This window comes from Lactuca serriola, chromosome 5, assembly GCF_051521515.1.
Source record: "Lactuca serriola cultivar US96UC23 chromosome 5, Lser_US96UC23_V15, whole genome shotgun sequence".
In the NCBI taxonomy this organism is placed as follows: domain Eukaryota; kingdom Viridiplantae; phylum Streptophyta; class Magnoliopsida; order Asterales; family Asteraceae; genus Lactuca; species Lactuca serriola.
In genome coordinates, this window is record NC_136412.1 from 372,648 (window position 1) to 394,360 (window position 21,713).

Consider the following 21,713-nt stretch of genomic DNA (forward strand, 5'->3'; position numbering starts at 1 on the left):
AAAAGTGGTTACAATACTTGACTTTTTAGGTCATTACATAGAGTTGAAATATCGGGTTGTGACACCATATGATATCTAAAATGGAGGAATATATAATCCCTTATCTAATGGACAAGTCATCGAAAAAGGTAAGAGTTCGTTGACAAGATCAGACTTCGACAACGACTTTAAGAGCTACGACTACCAATTGGTTTTTGAAGTCATACTCAATAATAGTTTTAGACTTATCCAAGTGGGAGACTGTTGGATTAATGTCTAAGTCCATAACTATATTTGGTATGTACTTGACCCGACCCTGCATGGTCCATTTGGGTAGCACTTCACCGGTACAATTTATATGGATAGTCTTTTGAGAATAGTATATTTATGACTTATATTAATATATTATAAGTTCTAATATATTAATATGGAATCATATTATTTAATTAGTATTGGTCAAGATTTAATTAAGTGATCAAAAGGAACTAATTAAATATGGACTCATATATATATATATATATATATATATATATATATATATATATATATATATATATATATATATATATATATTGAAAGGGCCAAGTTCATTTAGGTTGGGCTAAGCTATCATGGATAGTCCATGGAGTTTTAACCCATGGATCCTATGAAATGAAAGGTCATAGGTATTAGGGTTTACATGGATGCAACCCTAATCCTCCATACTATATAAAGAGGCCTTTGGCACAAGAAATGGCGCTAGTGTATAAGGACATAAGAGCGGGCCGATTTTAGTGTGCATACATATTCTCTCAAGTTCTTCCAAGGTGTTTTGGTGATTTATGATTCCACTTGAGGCTTCCACACTATTAGGGCTAAACTCTTAAAGCTTGAAGACATCAAGCTACATCAAAAGGTATGTCATCTAACTAGAACTTTGTAGTATATGTGCTTCATAATATTCCAGTTAGGATGAAACCTTGGATTATTTAATATTTACATGTATAATAGAGAAAACATAGATCCAAGGTTAATAGGGTTGCATGTACACCATAGGAGTGCTAGAGTGCTCAAAACCCAATATTATTGTGGTGCATGCATGAGTCACTACTAGAAAAAAGGCTTTTCTTGACAGACGAATTACGACATACAGCAGTTCTATGACAGGCATAAAAGTCTGTCATAAAATCTATGTCATATACTGTAAAATATCAATTATTTACGACAGACATAAATATCTGTCATTAATTTATGTCGTATTTTAAAGAGTAAAATAAATTGCTTTTATCCTTTAATACTATAAGAATAAGTTAAAATTAAAAGGATACATAATGTAACTTAATAGAAAAATGTTTTTGAAAATTAAAATTCAATCTAAAGAAATTTAGGAACAATTAAAGTGTTTAAGATAATATAGAATAATTTATTATATAGATATTATCTTAGATGCATATATAATTTTAATACAGGGTATTTTTGATAAAGTTTGATAGAAGATATATAGTCGTTATTTGTTAAAAGATGCAAGGAAGAAAAAAAATTGTACGTTTTAATTATAGTTGTTGGTGACTATCTTGACTAGGTAAGGAGAATGTTACAAGTACCATCCTATGGATAAAATGACTATCTATTTAAAATATGTAATACGAAAAAAGGTACTATGAAAATGGAAGATGGTCCATAAGTTGTCTAAATTATATTGAAATCCTTTAATATATATCCAACACAGTTAACTAAATAAAAGGTTACATTTTTTTACATCGACCTATGATCCATTACTTAACTCTTTTAACAATGCACAAAGAAATGCTCCGAAAAAAAAGATATGACTTATAAAATAATGGACTAAACTTGGGTCACGATGAAATTCACGTTTGCAACTCATATTTCCATATATCTTCCTTTGAAGAATATATCATATTTCAAGGGACTGAAAAGGGAATAAAAGAGAAATAAAAGGGTAGTATCGTACATTGTAAGATTGGTGGGGCTTCTTATTGCAACAATTCACTGGAAGGCTCAGACACGGTGATACCCTCAGATCTCGTATTACCATTCAAAATCACGTCACCATTTCCATCAAATCAAAGAAAGCATCGATCGATTAGGGTTTCCCCGCTCAAGAAATCAACTCGTTGCCTCGCTATTTCCATCCTCGTTCACCACTCGCCGACTTTCCACTACCCCACCGGTCACGCCATTGTCATTCCTTCCACCGATTCGTGAATCACAAAGGCTTTTGCTTTACAGTTTGAGTAAGAATTGTAAGCAATGGAGGTCGTTGCGCCTATTGTTGATTACGGGAAGGCTCGCAGCAATATCTTGCTTTTTAACCGCTGGACCTACGATGACGTTCAGGTTATCTTCTTAACCGATTAATCCAAATTCACCGATATCAGTAGATGTTTGTTTGTGTAATGTGTTTCAGTATCTGCGCTTCCTGTTAATTTCTTCAATGATTGTATGAAATTAAGCTCAATGTATTGTGATTCTAGCTCATGAACATCAATCTTGATCTGGTTGATTTAGAATAATATGCGAATTCTGTAAACAGGTTCCTGATCTTTCTAGACTGCTACTGCATCAAAGCATCCAATCTACATGCCTCACACAACTGGAAGGTACCAAGCAAGGAGGTTCAGGAAGGCTCAATGCCCAATTATGTAGCGATTAACCAACTCTCTCATGATGCATGGGAGAAACAATGATAAAAAGCTCGTGGTTGTTCGCATATTCAAACACGCAATGGAAATCATCCATCTGTTAACCGATGCTAATCCTATTCAAATCATCGTAGATGCTGTCATCAACAGGTACACAATCAATCAACTTCTACAGTTTCACTCTACTTCTTTTCAACCATCCTTACATTTCCAGTAGTATCTTGGTCTGTGATGAAGCAATGGATAATTTTTCATCTCTGATTACTCAAAAAACTCATGTTGATATGAGTAATAGCAGAGCTAGATTGGAGATACTCCTTAATTTCGTTAATATGGATATTAGTTACTACTAACACATACTTCGTTTTGGAATATGCAATTAGTGTTTTTACTTATTAGCTTTCCTGATTTAATGCAACCTGACATTTGACATTTCTTACAGATTATGGATTTGGAGTAGTCAATTCAAAGGTGAAGATAATCCATGTGACCGGAGTAAGTGACATGGATCCTTAGTTCCTTACAAATGGTCTAAATCAAAATGGAGATGCGTAATGGTACTTCACATGTCAACCTCATAACTAGTTTTATTATTTTATACTTTAATTCATTAAATTTCAAACCCATTTCAACAGGTGAGGTGGGATGAAGATGTTGGTAACAACAATCATGAATGAATCCCTTCATGAGTGGGATGAAGATGTTGGTAACAGCAATCAAGAAGGAATCTCTCAATGAGAGATTGATCTTTTGGGTGTATCTGTCCCACTTTTAAGCATTCATCCTTCTCTAAGATTCAAAAACTCTGGTCCTCTGCAACTGACACACGTCCTCTGCAACATTAAAACCAATATTAAAATTAGTGTAAACTGTTTTAATCATATTTATTATACTATTTGAAGAAGTAGGTTTTTGCAACTGACACAGGTCCTCTGCAACATTCAAGTCTTTACAAAAGTGATGCCTTCTCTTTTTGCTCCAAATTTTGAAGACCTCTTTATAAACACTTCATATGCATATCAAGTCAAATCTCTAAAACTTGAGATCCCTTCTTTCATTGCTACAGATGAATCAATCTCGGTTATCTTTCAAGAATTGCAGGTAGTTTTATTAATATATTTTAAAAAAGATTGGATTGAATATATTATTTATTAGCTTTAAAACCATTTATAGGATTATGTGAGAGATCCCGATAGGAGATTATGTTTCAATTACAGGTTTGGGATCCAAAACCATCGAGTTATGTTTGAATATTCTATAGTGCATTGGAAATCTCAATTCTCACAATCCATTTTTGCCTTAATAGTTTCATATCCGGCTCCATAATCCCTTATTTCTTCTTCTCCCTCTTAATTCTCAGCGCAGAAAAGAAAATAGTACTTGTTTGGTGGCACTGGGAACAGATGATGGTGAAGTCTTCATCATTAATGCCACTTCTGTAGAGTTAAAAGGGAAATCTTATAGACATCATCATAGATATGCTAGGAAAAATAATAAGATGATATATATGATCATAAATTTTCTGATTATTGATGGTTAAAATAACCAAATTTGGAGTAATACCTGAAGCTCAAAACTTTTCCATGTGCAGTAGAATTGCTGCTCTTTCTTTTGCAAACAAAGGGCGTAAACTTTGTGCTATAAGTACAGATGGAACAACATGCGAAATGAACTCTGAAACTGGCGAACTGTTAAAAGAAATGAAAATCTCAAATAAACTTATCTCTTCATCTGTATATATTTTTCTGGTGAGTCTTCCCAACACATGGTCCTTAAATTGTCTTAACCTTTTTCTTCTAACGTATGTTTTCTTGTAATGATAGATGATAAAATATTAGCTGCATCAAATACCAAGATCAGAGTTCTCACCTTAGATGTTGGAGAAAACTACTTAAGTTTTCCACAGATGCTGTATGTTCCTACCTTTTGTATGCACATTTTTAAAGTGATTACTGCAGTTCTGATGATTTTTTTTACTTTTCTTTTAGGGTCCTGTGAATCATATGTTTATGTTGGATGATACAAACACCATAATTACATATGTATTTGGTGACAAGAATCTGCATGTGTGGAAAAATGGATAAAGTCAACAACCATTAGCTGAAGGAGACTATGCATCGAGTACAATTATTCCAGCTTGTAAAGTTGTGATTGACATATCAAATGCTGCAAAAGATTTGATTGATTAAGAAGTTTCGGCTTTTTATCGAAATCCCGATAATGCCCTTTACATGCTTCCATCAACCCCACAAGCAATGTTGGAGGCAATGGGTTGCTCTACTGGACCTGATGTTGTCATTGCTGCAAAAAGAATGCTGCCCTTCTGACGGCCCGAGCTGGTGCCCGAGACCCCTCTGCTATTCCTTCTATTTGTCGTGTTTCTGCTTCCCTTCAATATCCTGCAGGGCTGTGTGTGTGTGTGTGTTTGTGTGTGTTAGAGTGATGTGAAATTACTAAAATACCCTTGGTTAATTTTAGGGTTGGAAGGTTCCGATATCGGCTTAGCATGGTGTTGGAATCGATGGAATTCTGTTTGAAGTTGCGGGGTTCCAGAAGCTTGTGTTTTGGAGGACTTAGCCAAAGCTATCAATCTGGTGCATATCAGGAGGGATCTTGTGGAAAGTGGTCACGCGTTGCTAAACCATGCTTATCTCAATCTAAAAGAATACAAAAGGAATAAGGGTGGAACTAGAATCTGTGATTCCGACGGAATTGGAATATGTGATTCCATTCCAATGCCAAATAAACGGAGTTTAATTCTATCTGAAGGTGGAACCAGAATCAGTGATTCTGATGGAAACGGAATCTGTGATTATGTTGGAATCAGAATCTATGATTCCATTCCACTGCCAAATCAACGGAATTTAATTATATCTAAAGGTGGAACCAGAATCAGCGATTACGACAGAATTGGAATCAGTGATTCCGACGGAACCAAAACCTTACAAAATTCAAATGAAAACCAAAATTGCAAGAGAACATTTTGACATTATGGTTACGGTAATGGAATGTATTTTTGTATATGTATGATATCTTATTTTGCATTATTTGACATTAAATGTGTAATTTAGTTTGTTTAATATTTGGTACAAATTAAGAATATATATATATATATATATATATATATATATATATATATATATATATATATATATATATATATATATATATATAGAATGCCATGACATACATCAAACTATGTCAAAAATCATGTCGTATAGAATGTCATAAAAGTTTTTCATAATTGCAAGAATGTTACAAATTACGACATACAAAGCCAATCGTAAATGTATGTCGAAAACGTGTGTCGTGTATGTATGTCGTAATTGTGGGTCATCAAGGTCTGTCGTAAAATTTATGACAGGCCAAATGCTTGTCATTATCCTTTATTACATGGCTTTCAATGACAAACATTTATTTGTCATGTATAGGCATTTACAACAGACAATGTCTGACAAGGAAAGCCTTTTTTCTAGTAGTGAGTTTAGGTGATTATGACAAATTTTATTAGGGTTTTGGTCCCATTAAGCCTTTTAAAGGAGTAAGGTTGCCAAATTTACGTGTTAAGACATCTCATTAGAGTCATATCTAGGTTTGGAAGTCATTGTCTTAACCATTAAGAGCTTATTTTGGATTTTTGGACCCTGGAGGAGTACATTGTGTCTCACCCTCAAACCAAAACGGCGGAATCGTTCAAGAACGGATGACTTCATGTAGTATCGAAACAATTGAATACGTAGTAAAGAAAGCAATACAACCATCACATATATAATTTAAAAGTTTACATTGTTGAAAGGTACTTGTTTCAAAAGAAAATTACAATATGATGCTTAAAATGAAATTAAACTAACGCCGCAGCGTCCCTTCTTCAAAAGTTGCAGTTTACCTGTATTACTGAATCCTTAAGAAATACAAGTGGTTTTGAAAGTGTAGGTCAGCATTTAAGCTGGTGAGTTCATAAGTATTTAGTCACAATGTTTATATGAAAAATAATGAAAAAGGGTTGTTCATGTTAAATGTTCCAAGAAAATCCCATATTTTCTACTATAGTAGATTGTAGTTTGATTGTTCCAAGACTGTGATTGCAATAGTGCTTTTCATGCCTAAAATAATAGTTTTATGTGTAAATCGCTAAGGCATTTGAAAAACCCCATAAATAAATGTGTTTTTAATACTCCATGTGAGTTTTAGACCCATGCTATTTGACCATGATGCCTATAACAACGTTCTTCAAGCGTTGGAAAGTTATGACGTTTGTCACCCCAGGCCTGCCGGCCTAGTTGTAGCTAACAACTTAGGTGCGGGATTGTCAATCCCGTATAGATCTATACACAAGTATCACGCTCCCCCTACAAGGGATTATGGTATATAATACAGGACTTAAAATGCATACTCGAAAGTACGTGAAATGTCTCACAAAAGTTAGTATAAAACAGATTTACGTATGAAAAATGTCCATTTATTTTGCTGTAAGAAAATATTTCTTTGATATAGTGTTTCTAGTGTGTAAATGTTCCTGATTTTCTCGTAAACTATACCTATTATAGTTTTTCAAAGTGTGTGTTTCGTTCGTATAGTAAACCCTAGTGAAATGCTCACTCATTATGTAAAGTATAACACGTAAAGTGACTTGACTGATCATATATACCTAATGTAAAAATGGAGCATTTGATTTGTATATATACATATATAAACACATTTTATTTCCACAAGACAAGGTGTTATTGAAAATATGTATTTCATACGAGAATACTCATGTTGTAGTTTATGAATCACATATGATTACTTAGATAAAAAATGTATATGGTGAATCGTTAAGTTATATACGATAATAACCGCGTGTTTTACTTGCATTCCTCCCCCATAATATTGTATAAAAAACATTTATAAAACATTTAAAAGTGTAGTTTATAGGGGTATGAACTCACTCGAAAGATCGAAGAAGGCGAGATGAAAACCGAGCAGAACTTTGACTCGAGAAAGCGGATTTTCTCGGGATTCTCGGGAATCTTGGGAGCACAATCGACCTTCGGGGCTTAAGTACGGGAACCGGGGCTTCGGGATATCACGTGCACGGAAAACGAGGCAAAAACGCAAGAAAGATGAGAGGAAATGAGCATTTTCCCCGGAACCCTCGCATCCCTTTTATAGGGGTTGGGAACCACCTCGGTATGCTGGGCGTACTCGTGCGTCATGCGTGACCGCATCCTCGACTGCCTTGGAGCTCGGATGGGACGGGGCATAGCCTCGCATAGGGGGCGACGTGGACGATCCGAGGCCTAGTCCTCGAGTACGCTGGGCATAACTCGGATTGGCCCGGTGACTCCTCCTTCGGATAATACCGAAATTTGATTTAATTTATATTTTTATTATTTAGCAAACTTCAAAAATTCATATCTTCTTCATACGAACTTCATTTTTGACGTTCTTTATATCCACGCGTAGGTGAGACTACGCTCTACAACTTTCGTTTAGACTCCGTCGGCAAATTTTGAAATTATTTTTATTATTTATTTATTAAAAGGTCGGGGTAAGAAAAGTTCGTTAGAAATCCATAACTTCTTTATCCGATGTCTGTTTTTGCCAGATTTTTTACCGTTAAAAAACCATTGTCGAGACCTTCGATTCTCATTTAGGTCATTCCGACCAAAAGTCGCCCGATCTCCGTTTCGAGTTTTTAGCTGTCTATCGCTATGCCGAACTTGGAAAAATCATAACTTCCTTATACGAGGTCAGATTTGGACGTTCTTTTTATGTACGATCACGGTTTAATTATATCTAACATAGTAGGTAACCAAATAGAGACTTTTGTACATTTTTATTCTCAATGTTAATTTCATTATTTTCAAAAGTGGTTACAATACTTGACTTTTTAAGTCATTACATAGGATCGAAATATCGGGTTGTCACATCATCCCCCCGTTAGAGGGAATTTCGTACCAAAATTTAATGTAAATAAAACACTTGTGGATTAGGGAAAAAGATGTGGGTACTTGTGTTTCTTCTGATCTTCGCGTTCCCAGGTGTATTCAGGTCCTCGCTTTGCATTCCAGCGGACCTTCACGACGGGTATGCGACTTTGTTTTGTTCTTTTAATTTCCCTATCCATGATTTCAATTGGTTCTTCTATAAAGTGGAGACTCTCGTTGATTTGGATCTCGTCTAGAGGGACGACGAGGGTCTCATCGGACAAACATTTCTTCAAGTTTGACACATGAAAGGTAGGGTGTACGTTATTGAGTTCCTGCGGTAGACGAAGTTTGTAGGCTATTGGGCCGATCCTTGCAAGGATCTCGAATGGTCCAATATACCTCGGGTTTAGTTTCCCACGTTTTCCGAAACATATTAACCCCTTCCAGGGTGAGACCTTTAATAGCACCTAGTCCCCTACCTGAAATTCCAAGGGTTTCCGTCTTTTGTCTGCATAACTCTTTTGTCTGTCTCTTGAAGCTTTTAGTCGTTCCCTAATTTGTACAATCTTCTCGGTTGTCTCTCTTATGATTTCCAGGCCAGTTAGAGTGCTGTCGGGTACTTGTCCCTTGGCTAGTTGTGTGTCACCTACTTCAGTCCAGCACAGTGGTGATCTGCACTTCCGTCCGTAAAGGGCTTCAAATGGAGCAACTTTAATGCTGGAGTGATAGCTATTGTTGTACGAAAATTCGACTAGTGGTAAATGGGTATCCCACGCTTTACCAAAATCGATTACACAAGCTCTTATCATATCTTCCAAGGTTTGTATGGTCCTCTCACTTTGACCGTCGGTTTGTGGATGGTAAGCAGTACTCATGTCGAGCCTCGTTCCTAGAGATTTTTGTAACGATTGCCAGAACCGCGAGGTGAACCTACTATCTTTGTCAGAGATAATGGATATTGGTACACCATGTAGTCGCACAATCTCTCGGATGTAGGTTCGAGCTAGCTTCTCCATCTTCTCGGTTTCTCTTATTGGCAGGAAGTGTGCAGATTTTGTTAACCTATCCACGATTACCCAGATGGTGTCAAGTCCACCTGCTGTCTTGGGTAATTTGGTTATGAAGTCCATCGTTATCCGTTCCCACTTCCACTCGGGTATTTCGGGTTGTTGCAGCAATCCCGATGGCTTCTGGTACTCTACCTTGACGTTAGCGCAAGTCAGACACTTGCTCACATAGGTAGCGATCTCTGCTTTCATGTTCGGCCACCAATACAGTTTCTTGAGGTCTAAATACATCTTGTCCGAACCTGGATGCACGGAGTATCGAGTCTTATGAGCCTCGTTCATGACCACGTCTCTGAATCCACCAAACTTCGGTGTCCAGATCCGATCCATGAAGTAATGAACTTCGTCACCCTTGACTTTAAGATTTTTGTCCATTCCTCTTAGGGTTTCACCTACCACGTTCTCTGCTTTCAAGACCTCTCTCTGAGCTTCCTTGATTTGTGTGGACAGATGTGAATGGATCGTCATGGTTAAGGATTTCACTCGGCGACCTGAGTATTCTTTCCGACTAAGGGCATCAACTACTACATTCGCTTTTCTTGGGTGATAGCGAATCTCGCATTCGTAGTCATTCAGTAGTTCAACCCATCGTCTCTGCCTCATGTTGACTTCTTTTTGGTTAAGGATGTGCTGAAGGCTCTTGTGATTGGTGAAGATCGTGCATTTCGTGCCATAAAGATAGTGTCTCCAGATTTTTAGCGCGAAAACAACTACTCTTAGTTCAAGATCGTGGGTAGTGTAGTTGACTTTGTGCGTCTTGAGTTGTCTTGATGCGTAAGCGATGACCTTACCTTGTTGCATTAGTACGCATCCAAGACCTTGATTAGATGCATCACAGTAGAACACGAAGTCTTCTGTTCCTTCTGGCAAGGACAATATAGGTGCGCTGCAAAGTGCTTGCTTCAGTGTTTGGAATGCAACATCTTGTCTTTCTTCCCAATTGAAAGTAACACCCTTTTGGGTCAGGGTGGTAAGTGGTTTCGCAATCTTCGAGAAGTTCTGTATGAACCTTTGGTAGTAGCCATCAAGGCCCAAGAATTGTCGAATTTCCATTGGGGTTCTTGGAGCTGACCAGTTCTCGATTGCTTTGATTTTGGAAGGGTCCATGTGTATTCCATGTTTGCTAACCACGTGACCTAGGAAATCTACCTTCCGAATCCAAAATTCGCACTTGGAGAATTTTGCGTATGGCTTCTCTTTGCTTAGCGTTTCCAAGACTTGTCGGAGGTGTTGACCGTGATCCTCTTTAGTCTTCGAATAAATGAGTATGTCATCTATGAATACGATCACAAACTTGTCTAGAAACGAACGACACACCCGGTTCATTAAGTCCATGAACACCGCTGGTGCGTTGGTTAATCCAAAGGGCGCCACTACAAACTCGTAGTGACCATAACGAGTTCGAAAAGCTGTTTTGGGAACATCTCCTTCCAAGACTCGTACTTGGTGGTACCCGGATCTTAAGTCGATCTTTGAGAAATAACTCACTCCTTGGAGTTGGTCGAACAAGTCGTCAATGTGTGGTAGTGGGTATCGGTTCTTCATAGTGAGCTTGTTAAGTCTCGGTAGTCGATGCACATACGGAAAGATCCATCCTTCTTCTTTACGAATAAGACTGGTGCTCCCCAAGGTGAGAAGCTCGGCCTGATGAACCCTTTGTTGAGTAGTTCGTTTAGTTGGCTGGATAACTCCTGCATCTCTGCCAGTGCTAGATGGTACGACGACTTAGCTACTGGTGTAGCTCCGGGGATTAAGTCGATTCTGAACTCGACTTGTCGTTCTGGTTGGACTCCTAGGAGATCTTCAGGGAAAACATCGGGAAAATCGCAGACTTCTGGAATGTCTTTGATGCCTTCCGTTTCTTTTTCCTTATCTACTACGTGGGCTAAGAAGGCATGGTACTCCTTATGTAGGTATTTCTGGGCTTTGACGCAAGAGGTGATTTGTAAATTGGTACCGAGTTTGTCACCATAAATGACAAGAGTTTCGCCATTTGGCAGATTTAGGCGAACGCCCCTTTCGTGACAAAGTATATCAGCATGGTGTAGGCTTAACCAATCCATACCGATGATGATATCAAATCTCTTTATAGTGATCGGCATTAGATCAATTTGAAATGAATGTTCGTTTAGAGTTAGTGTGCAGCCTATGTACATATCGTTCGTGCTTTCTGTTCTACCGTTTGCCATTTCTACTATAAATATATTATTGAGTGTTTTAGGGTTCTGTTTTAGTACGTGCTTGAATTTACGACTCACGAAACTCCTCTCCGTACCACAATCAAAGAGTATGCATGCATAAACGTTATTGAGGAGAAACGTACCCGTAACCACCGTGGGATCAGCTATCGCTTCGCTCTGCCCTATTGCCAGCACTCGTCCCGTGCCACCAGCATTCCTTGCCTTAGGGCAGTCTCTTTTGTAGTGTCCAGCCTCACCACAACCATAACACGTCTGGCCCACACCGACCCCAGGGACTTGGGTGATTGGTCGTGCCGGTGCCTTACAGAAACGGGCAGTGTGCCCCTTCTTGTTGCAGTTGTTGCAGTGCATCTACCGACAATGTCCGTTGTGATGGAAATTGCATTTGCTGCACTTTGTTAGGTTCCCAGCATATGGCTTTGCTGGTATAGTGGTAATTTGAGCAGTAGTGGGGGCAGTAGCGGCATGGACTACCACAATCTGTTGTTTCTTGGAAGGTTCTTGTGAAGGTTGACTCTTCCTTTTGTTCCAGAATCTCTTGTTGTTGTTGTTGTTGTTGTTGTTGTTGGTATTGTCGTTGTTGTTGTTGCTTCCTCTGGGTTGCTCCGGTGCGGTAGTTGCGAAGTCTTGGCATACCCCCATGGTCTATGAGAGCTTGTGCCAACTGTTTGGCACTATCGAAAGTGATTGGTTTGGAAGCTAGAACACTTCCTCGAATTTGGGGTGACAGTCCCCAGATGTACCTTTCGATCTTCTTGCTCTCTAGAGCAACTATTCCTGGGCAAAGGATTGCCAAATCACTGAACCTGTTGGTATAGGTCGTGATGTCTGAGCCTACCATGGTAAGGCCCCAAAGTTCCTGTTCGAGCTTTTGCAATTCGCCCCGTGGACAGTACTCCTGCGGTAAGATTTGTTTTAGGTTCTCCCAGCCCATAGAGTTAGCCACTACTACTGTTAGTGATTTGACATGGCCATTCCACCATGTCAGAGCTCTCTCAGAGAAAGTACAGGCAACGAACTTTACTTTGTTCCCTTCCGGACAAGAACAAATCTCGAAAACTGCTTTAGTTTTCTCTATCCACTGTGATAGAGCCATTATCCCTCCAGTCCCATTAAAAGTAATGGGTTTGCTATCCATGAAATACTTGTATGTACAATCCCCTGATCGAGTTGGACGTTGGCCATTCGTAGAACTATACACTCCCCCACCAGAACCATTGTTACTCATTTGGGCCATTGCAGCTGTTACTGCAACCGTTACAACGGTTATCAATGCGGAATTTTCCGTTGATAGAGACGGTGGTGGTGGAGGCATCGTTCCCGGCCTGGGTCTTAGGTTTGGACGAGGAGGCATCGCGCTGCCAAGAAGTAAAATAAAGGATTATAAGTTTTGGTGGTTGATAGTTGAATGATAATGAGTTAACTATCTTCAATAGTTCGAGAATTTGGTTTGACCAACACAGGGTTTTGAGTTTGATACACCAATGGAGTTTGAATAACAATAAACAAACTCATGAAATCGAATGAAATGCATAAATTTAACACACAAAAGAGATAGGTCCTATATATATTAAACATATGATTGTGTTACATCTGAAGTTAGAAAATTGTGAGCTTTCTAAAGGTCTCCGATTACAGGAAGTTAAAGAGGGTAAGACTTTTAGCCGATGGTCCTATTCTATATCAAAATTTTGGGATTCGGCAAGCACTACTTGCGACGTAGGTTGCGCTTGGAGCTTGACTCCGCATCTGATTGCTTTGCTTCCATAAGACGCCTATCGAAGGCAGCTTGTTGTTCCCTCATCTCGGAGAGGGCTGCAATCATTTGTGCTTGGAATGCGTCGGTTTGGAGTTGGGCATTATCCTGTGCTCTGTCCAGCCTACGAATGTCGGAAGTGTGAACCTGTACTTCCACGTTGACTTCACGAATCCGGCTCGCTTGAACCCCGGATTGGTAGGACTGGTTGGCTAGCTTGCCCACCATGACTAGGAGTGCTCGATCGGCTGAACCTCCACCGCGGACATCGTAGAAGTATCGACACATGCCATAGGGAGGACGTATCCCTTGTTGCTGGCTCCAATGGTGGATGTGACTTCCCCAAATGGGAGTCGGTCCCTGGAAGTTCCTCCTAATAGCGGGAGGTTGAGCGGCTGGAGGGTCGACTACTTTTGGTTCTGAGTCCGTCCCAGAGTCATCCCCTACTTCCAACTCGATAGGTTCTTCATCCTCTTCGGGATCTTCTTCGATCCATCCCCAGTTACCTTGGTTGGGGTAGTAGGGGTCGCCAGGTGATGAAATCCAGCCATTGAGTCTATACGTGAATAAGGTTATAGGAATTGAACAAAACTATGAAACATGTAAAACTAAACATGTCGATTAAACTATTGCATGTACCAAATACTCCTATAGTATTTAAATTTATATGTTTGATACTAGTGTTTATTTTTGGTAAGTTTTGACTTGTTGCTCATTACGACCCTTCCTCGACATACGCTAGTCTAATCTCGGATAAATATAGTTGATCAGGCTATATTCGTCCCAAATTCGATTACATATATCGAGAACTAATCGTAGTGTCCAACTCGTCTCAATACATCTTGTATAGTTCTAACCATGAAAATATATTGTTGTACGCATGTATTTGTACTTTTACGACCCAAAATAATCTAGATTAAATGAAACAAGGCTTTAGGTGTAAAAAAATGTTTTGTCAGAGAGTTTTAGTCCCTTATGCATTTATAGTTTGTATATCTTATGTGGTTCGATATACTTAGTTCACTATACACAATGCTCTGATACCAATCTGTCACACCCTCAAACCAGAACGGCGGAATCATTCGAGGGTGGATGACTTCATGTAGTATCGAAACAATTGAATACATAGTAAAGAAAGCAATACAACCATCACATATATAATTTAAAAGTTTACATTGTTGAAAGGTACTTGTTTCAAAAGAAAATTACAATATGATGCTTAAAATGAAATTAAACTAAGGCCGCAGCGTCCCTTCTTCAAAAGTTGCAGTTTACCTGTATTACTGAATCCCTGAGAAATACAAGTGGTTTTGAAAAAGTAGGTCAGCATTTAAGCTGGTGAGTTCATAAGTATTTAGTGACAATGTTTATATGCAAAAGAATGCAAATGGTTTGTTCATTTTAAATGTTCCAAGAAAATCCCATATTTTCTACTATAGTAGATTGTAGTTTGATTGTTCCAAGACTGTGATTGCAATAGTGCTTTTCATGCCTAAAATAGTAGTTTTACGTGTAAATCGCTAAAGCACTTGAAAAACCCCGTAAATCAATGTGTTTTTAATACTCCATGTGAGTTTTAGACCCATGCTATTTGACCAGGATGCCTATAACAACGTTCTTCAAGCGTTGGAAAGTTATGACGTTTGTCACCCCAGGCCTGCCGGCCTAGTTGTAGCTAACAACTTAGGTGCGGGATTGTCAATCCTGTATAGATCTATACACAAGTATCATGCTCCCCCTACAAGGGATTATGGTATATAATATAGGACTTAAAATGCATACTCGAAAGTACGTGAAATGTCTCACAAAAGTTAGTATAAAACAGATTTACGTATGAAAAATGTCCATTTATTTTGCTGTAAGAAAATATTTCTTTGATATAGTGTTTCTAGTGTGTAAATGTTCCTGATTTTCTCATAAACTATACCTATTATAGTTTTTCAAAGTGTGTGTTTCGTTCGTATAGTAAACCCTAGTGAAATGCTCACTCATTATGTAAAGTATAACACGTAAAGTGACTTGACTGATCATATATACCTAATGTAAAAATGGAGCATTTGATTTGTATATATACATATATAAACACATTTTATTTCCATAAGACAAGGTGTTATTGAAAATATATATTTCATAAGAGAATACTCATGTAGTAGTTTATGAATCACATATGATTACTTAGATAAAAAGTGTATATAGTGAATCGTTAAGTTATATACGATAATAACCGCATGTTTTACTTGCATTCCTCCCCCTTAATATTGTATAAAAAGCAGTTATCAAACATTTAAAAGCGTAGTTTATAGAGGTATGAACTCACTTGAAAGATCGAAGAAGGCGAGATGAAAACCGAGCAGAACTTTGACTCGAGAAAGCGGATTTTCTCGGGGTACTCAGGAATCTCGGGAGCACAATCGACCTTCGGGGCTTGAGTATGGGAACCGGGGCTTCGGGATATCACCTGCACGGAAAACGAGGCAAAAATGCAAGAAAGATGAGAGTAAATGAGCATTTTCCCCGGAACCCTCGCATCCCTTTTATAGGGGTTGGGAACCGCCTTGGTACGCTGGGCGTACGCGTGCATCATGCATGACCGCATCCTCGACTGCCTCAGAGCTCGGATAGGACGGCGCATAGCCTCGCATAGTGGGCAACGTGGACGATTCGAGGCCTAGTCCTCGAGGACGCTGGGCGTACGAGAGTACGCTAGGCGTAACTCAGATTGGCCCGGTGACTCCTCCTTCGGATAATACCGAAATTTGATTTAATTTAGATTTTTATTATTTAGCAAACTTCAAAAATTCATATCTTCTTCATACCAACTCCATTTTCGACGTTCTTTATATCCACGCGTAGGTGAGACTACGCTCTACAACTTTCGTTTAGACTCCGTCGGCAAATTTTGAAATTATTTCTATTATTTATTTATTTATTAAACGGTCGAGGTAAGAAAAGTTCGTTAGAAATCCATAACTTCTTTATCCGATGTTTGTTTTTGCCAGACTTTTTACCGTTGAAAAACCATTGTCGAGACCTTCGATTCTCATTTAGGTCATTCCGGCCAAAAGTCGCTCGATCTCTGTTTCGAGTTTTTAGCTGTCTATCGCTATGCCGAACTTGGAAAAATCATAACTTCCTTATACGAAGTCAGATTTGGACGTTCTTTTTATGTACGATCATGGTTTAATTATATCTAACATAGTAGGTAACCAAATAGAGACTTTTGTACATTTTTATTTTCAAAGTTAATTTCATTATTTTCAAAAGTGTTTACAATACTTGACTTTTTAAGTCATTACATAGGATCGAAATATCGGGTTGTCACACATTGGGCATACGCAAGTGTACACTCATCATAATGCTGATTTTGTGCATCAAGGACTTATATGTTGTGCTTCGAGGGTGAGTATGCTGAGCATACCATTCTGCTACGTAGGGGTGTACTCCCCAGAATGTCATTTTGGGCTTTTCGAGGCTCGGGTCATTGGGTTTCTGACTTAGGGGGTTGTATGGAATTAGGGTTTTCTTGGAAGTAGGTCCATGATGGTTTTGAGTCCCATTTGGGTTATTGGGTCTAAGTGGGCTTTTGTTGCTTTTGATTCTGGATTTGGATTGCCATTTTGGATTTTGGGCTTTTAATGCATTTTGGCCTAGCCCTTGGTTTTGGAACAAGTAGGAAAAGGGTAAAATTGTCTTTTAACATTGAAGGAGTTGGTTTATGGAGTGGGCCTCAGATTTTGGGTTATCGAGTTAATTATTGATTAAGATTGTATTTATTGATTAGTTGGTGTGAGGTTATCCGGTTCTATGGTTCGAGCAGTTATTTGATTGTTAGCGGTTTGAGGTGAGTCTCCTCACTGTACTTATGGGTCGAAGGCCCTAATGCCGACCCATTAGGTTTTGGTTATGCTAGTTGTATTTGTGACTCTTGCATGGTATGTTGGGTGAGGCCTATTTTTATGTTGGGCTAGGCCTATTGTATGACGAGCTAGGCCCATTTGTATGTTGGGCTAGGCCCATTGTATGTTATGTAGGTGCTAATTGTCTTTGTAAATTTTGCATTTGTATGATTCTACAAGAACCAATGGTTGTGTATGGCTAGGCCCATTATGGTGGGCTGGGCCCAATAAGCGGGCTAGGCCTAATATGAGGGCTAGGCCCAATGGTATGTATGGCATGTGGTATTGTGGGGAACTCACTAAGCTTTGTGCTTGCGGTTTTTATAGTTATGGTTTCGGGTACTTCCGGTTTGAAAGGGAAGGGCCCACCTTGATCGCAGCGCATCCACCCATGTTTCCGCATCATGATGATTTTGGGATTGTACTCTGATAACTGTTTTGTTATAAAAGTACTTCTGAATATTTGAGCAATTATTGAATGTTGACTTAAAGATAATTAATTTTTTGTTTGAATTAAAGATGAAAATTTTACCTCATAGTTTTGGGTCGTTACATTTACGCTTCCGAGTTTGTGAGAAGTATTGGGTATTGTTAGGAATTTTACACAAAACTTAATGCAACATTTATGATCTTAATCAAGAGCTTATTTAATTGGACTATAAAAACTTAGGGTTAACTAAAGAGCTTGTTTTGGTTAATTTAACTATATAAAAGAGATTACAATAGATCTTGTTAGTGTTTCTCAGTAGTAGCACATATAGAAGACATTCTGAATAACCAGATCCAGGCTGATTGCATGACTGGGAAAGTCGCAGTAGAGCTACATTCGTTTTTATTACCGATTTTTTTAGTTTATTTCACTACAATTTTAGTTTATTTTTAATCAAAACGCCATTTTATTATTTTTTGTTTTAATGACTAGTATGTGCCTTATGCAAAAATCCATTGACTATTAGGTTGTGTCCTTGAGGATTCGCGAGAATGATTTAACAACATACCACAATGATTAAATAATTTTAGATTGCTTGATTCAGCTCTATTGCGTAGCTCTTGTTTGAGTCCAACCATTGTAGGGCGTGATCTTTTAGTTGAAAGATTGTTTAATCTTTGTTGCATCTAATTGTATTCGTAAGATGGTTAATTGACATTTCTATAAGTTTCCTTTGTGGATGAGAGAAGGGTGAGGTAGGGTTCCTGGTAGATTAGGAACAATGTTTAAACGTGCTTATATGGAATGTGGAATCCTAGGAGAGCCTAGGAAGTGAGCCTAGTATTTGTTTGGGCCTTACTAGCCACAACAGTTTGGATTTGATGTGTACTGATCTGTACAAGTTAGTTGGTATTAAGGTATCAAATACTTTTTTCAAAGTATTGCGAGTTTGAGTCAAGAGACTCATGTAGGAGGCGAATGTGATGATCGAACCAAAGGTTATAGCCTGAGGATGGGTGGTCCGAAGATGGATTGGGACGTTGTTCTCTACGACAAATTTATGTACTTCCATCCTCCCGAATTTGACGGGGGAAGGGATTGGATGTGTGTTGGTTTGATAGATATATGAAAGGGATGGTGTTTTCTATATCAGTTTCTACCGCAATGGGGCGTCGTTTGATTCAAGGTGACTCGTTTCCGTCGTTCAACAAGGGAATGTTTAAGAGTTGACTATTCTTTTAGTTCGATGCCCTAGGTGAAGACCATGTAGCGAGTAGATATCTCGCACGGTTTTGAGAAGACCAGGCGGATCCAAGGAGGGTCGAGATGTTCTAATTCAGAAAGAAGGGTTATATTGATATGTTGAGTTTGTCGAAGCTATTATTTAAATGTCTGTAATGTATTCTTGAAGCTTCATAGGAGGATAAGGATGTTGATTAGTTCTTATAATGCAAGTTTTGGTTGCATAAAGTTCGGTTCGTAAGCTCCCTCGCTAATCAAATGGTATTATGAACGATTTCAATAAGATTGAGGTGATGATGTTGGGAAGAGTTTTCAAGGTCTCCTTTTGAGGTTCATTGTTTCTTTTATTGTTTAGTCATTATCCGAAGGAATCGTCATATGTTGTGTTGCATTCCGAGAGTCATGGTTGGTATGTTTCTGGTTGAGCTGGTCTGAGGCGATGGTGTGGTAGACATTAGTCAATAATGGATCGAACCCTAAGTGGAGGGGAACTAGGAATTCTGCTTGGAGAATCATCAGCCAGTTCAATTTTATGGTTTTACCTCAATGGTCCTAAGGGATCCTTGGTGTAGGTATGCTAGATTTTTGGTTCGGGTTTATTGTGAAATAAGAGAAGGAAGGTGGGCTACCATCAAAGTGCTCAGAGTTAGGGAGTTTCTCATCACATTCTCAAGGATTAATTAGAATCCAACATGGTTTCAAAATAATTAAGGTTTGGTTAGATCATAAGTGCATAGTTTATTGTTGTCAGGATCATGCCCACATGGGCGTGCATGTTGTCCTCACGTAGGAAGCTATTGGACTAATATATCGTTGTGCTCAGTGGTTCCTTTCGGGAATGCAAAGTATTAGGTCAAGAAGCATTTGTGCTGCTCAAGTTGGTACAACATATTTAGAGCTATGTTAGCTAGTAGTACGGTTTGCTATTTGTAGTCAAGGATGGGCAGTTGTTGATTTGTCAATCACGTTTAGAGTTTGGTATCTTTATTTCTGCATGAACTTTGTTAAGTACTATGTGGGATTATTGAGATTAGTTGTCGATTTATTTTTGACCTTTCGTTATTTTGTTCGTTGTCAACAACTAAGATTTTTCGAATGTTTCGAGCTGTATCAGTTGGAAGTGCAATTGATGCTTAAACCTTTTGTCAAGTTCTATATGGTGTATATCTTGGTTTCTAGGTATGTGTACCCTCATTTTTTGGTTGTAATAACGGACTCGAGTTTGGCAAATGTCCTTGCCTATTGGAAATTCGAATATCGGGTGACGTAGTTCAGTTTTGCAGGTATGATTTTGGATCTACGTAGAGTCTAATTTTGGAAAGTCATGTCAGCACGGTTGTCATTTCGGAGGAGCTGATCAGGGTTTTGTCAGAATTTCTGAATAATTTTGGAATTTTTCTTCGAATTTGGAAGTTTTATCGAGTGAGTTATGTATTGGTCGGATCTATTAGTTCAATTAAGGCATGGGATCTTGTTTTGGTTATTCAGTAGGATATTTCTGTTAGAAGTTGGGGCTCGTCGGTTTGTTGGATCCAATTGTATATTTCACCGTTTGGGTAAGTTTTTGAAGAAAAAGAGACACAATCAACATGGAGGACGTTGTGTGTGAACATATTGGAGTGTGAATTTTGGGTAATTCAACTCTCTATATCATTTTTGGTTGCTTGTGACCATTTTCCGTCAGTTGATGCGTATATGGCAGCTGGATTGTGGAAGGGTTGTGTTATAAAATTATATGGCTTGTGTTGTGTTTATTATATGCTTAGAGGAATGTTAACTGGGTTTCAGCAAGTCGGTGGAACGATAGTTCAGTACCGCTAGGGCCTTGTGGTTCTTGTCTTGAGTCTCAGGGATAGTAATGGAATGATGGCAAGATCGGTATTGATTTCGTGATCCTATCGTTCTAGTGGTTAGATGGTGTCATGATGTATTGTGAACTAGTGAGTATATGACTCATGTGGGTGGACTCGGTAATCACATGTTTGAGACTCTTTGGTATCAGATCGTTAGCCTTTGACATGGTTGGGTGTTAGAATATATTAGGGGCCGAGAGGCTTAGTGACCTGCTGGTTTGGATCATATATATAGTAAAATTTTGTTTTTTTGGAAGTCTTAGTTGTATAGCAAAAGTCACTTGTTGAATGTTTCTATTTACGAACCCTCGTTTGCATGTGGGATATGTAGGAGTTTAATTACCAATGTTGGGTACTAATCTTGAAACTTTGGGTCTTGAAGTTCGTTATAAATGTATTAATGGATGTTTCTGGTGGATGTACACCTAAGCTGATGTCGGAGTTTAGATGTAATGCGAGATTCTTAGACTGAACATTATTACACTTGTATGAGCGGTGGGTTAGTGATGACTTTATAGGAAGTCAAGTGTATGTTTGAGGACTTTTTGGTAGGGATTCTGTATTTGAGATTTGTTGAAATCAATGATCGGGATGTTCTAGGAATTATTTCTGCACGTTTGGTGGTGATCCTAGTCAAAGGCTCGGGGTAAGTATGAAAAGAGGGTGATCATTAGTCATAGGTTATGGTTTTTATAAAATAGATAGTTGGGTCCCCGATTTTGGGAAATATATCAT

The 21,713-nt window shown here is 38.5% G+C and overlaps 1 long non-coding RNA gene across 5 annotated transcripts; it reads left to right on the plus strand.

Moving 5' to 3' along the window:
• The first annotated feature begins 1,966 nt into the window (after positions 1 to 1,966).
• On the plus strand, positions 1,967 to 5,701 carry LOC145051764 (uncharacterized). Of its 5 annotated transcripts, none has more exons than XR_013683822.1 (9): positions 1,967 to 2,316; positions 2,513 to 2,771; positions 3,064 to 3,178; positions 3,257 to 3,722; positions 3,795 to 3,838; positions 3,982 to 4,030; positions 4,213 to 4,369; positions 4,445 to 4,532; positions 4,610 to 5,701. It is a non-coding gene; the product is annotated as an uncharacterized LOC145051764 (long non-coding RNA). The 5 variants fall into 5 exon arrangements; XR_013683823.1 differs by having other exon boundaries at positions 3,987 to 4,030; XR_013683824.1 differs by lacking the exon at positions 3,795 to 3,838.
• Positions 5,702 to 21,713: the final 16,012 nt, after the last annotated feature.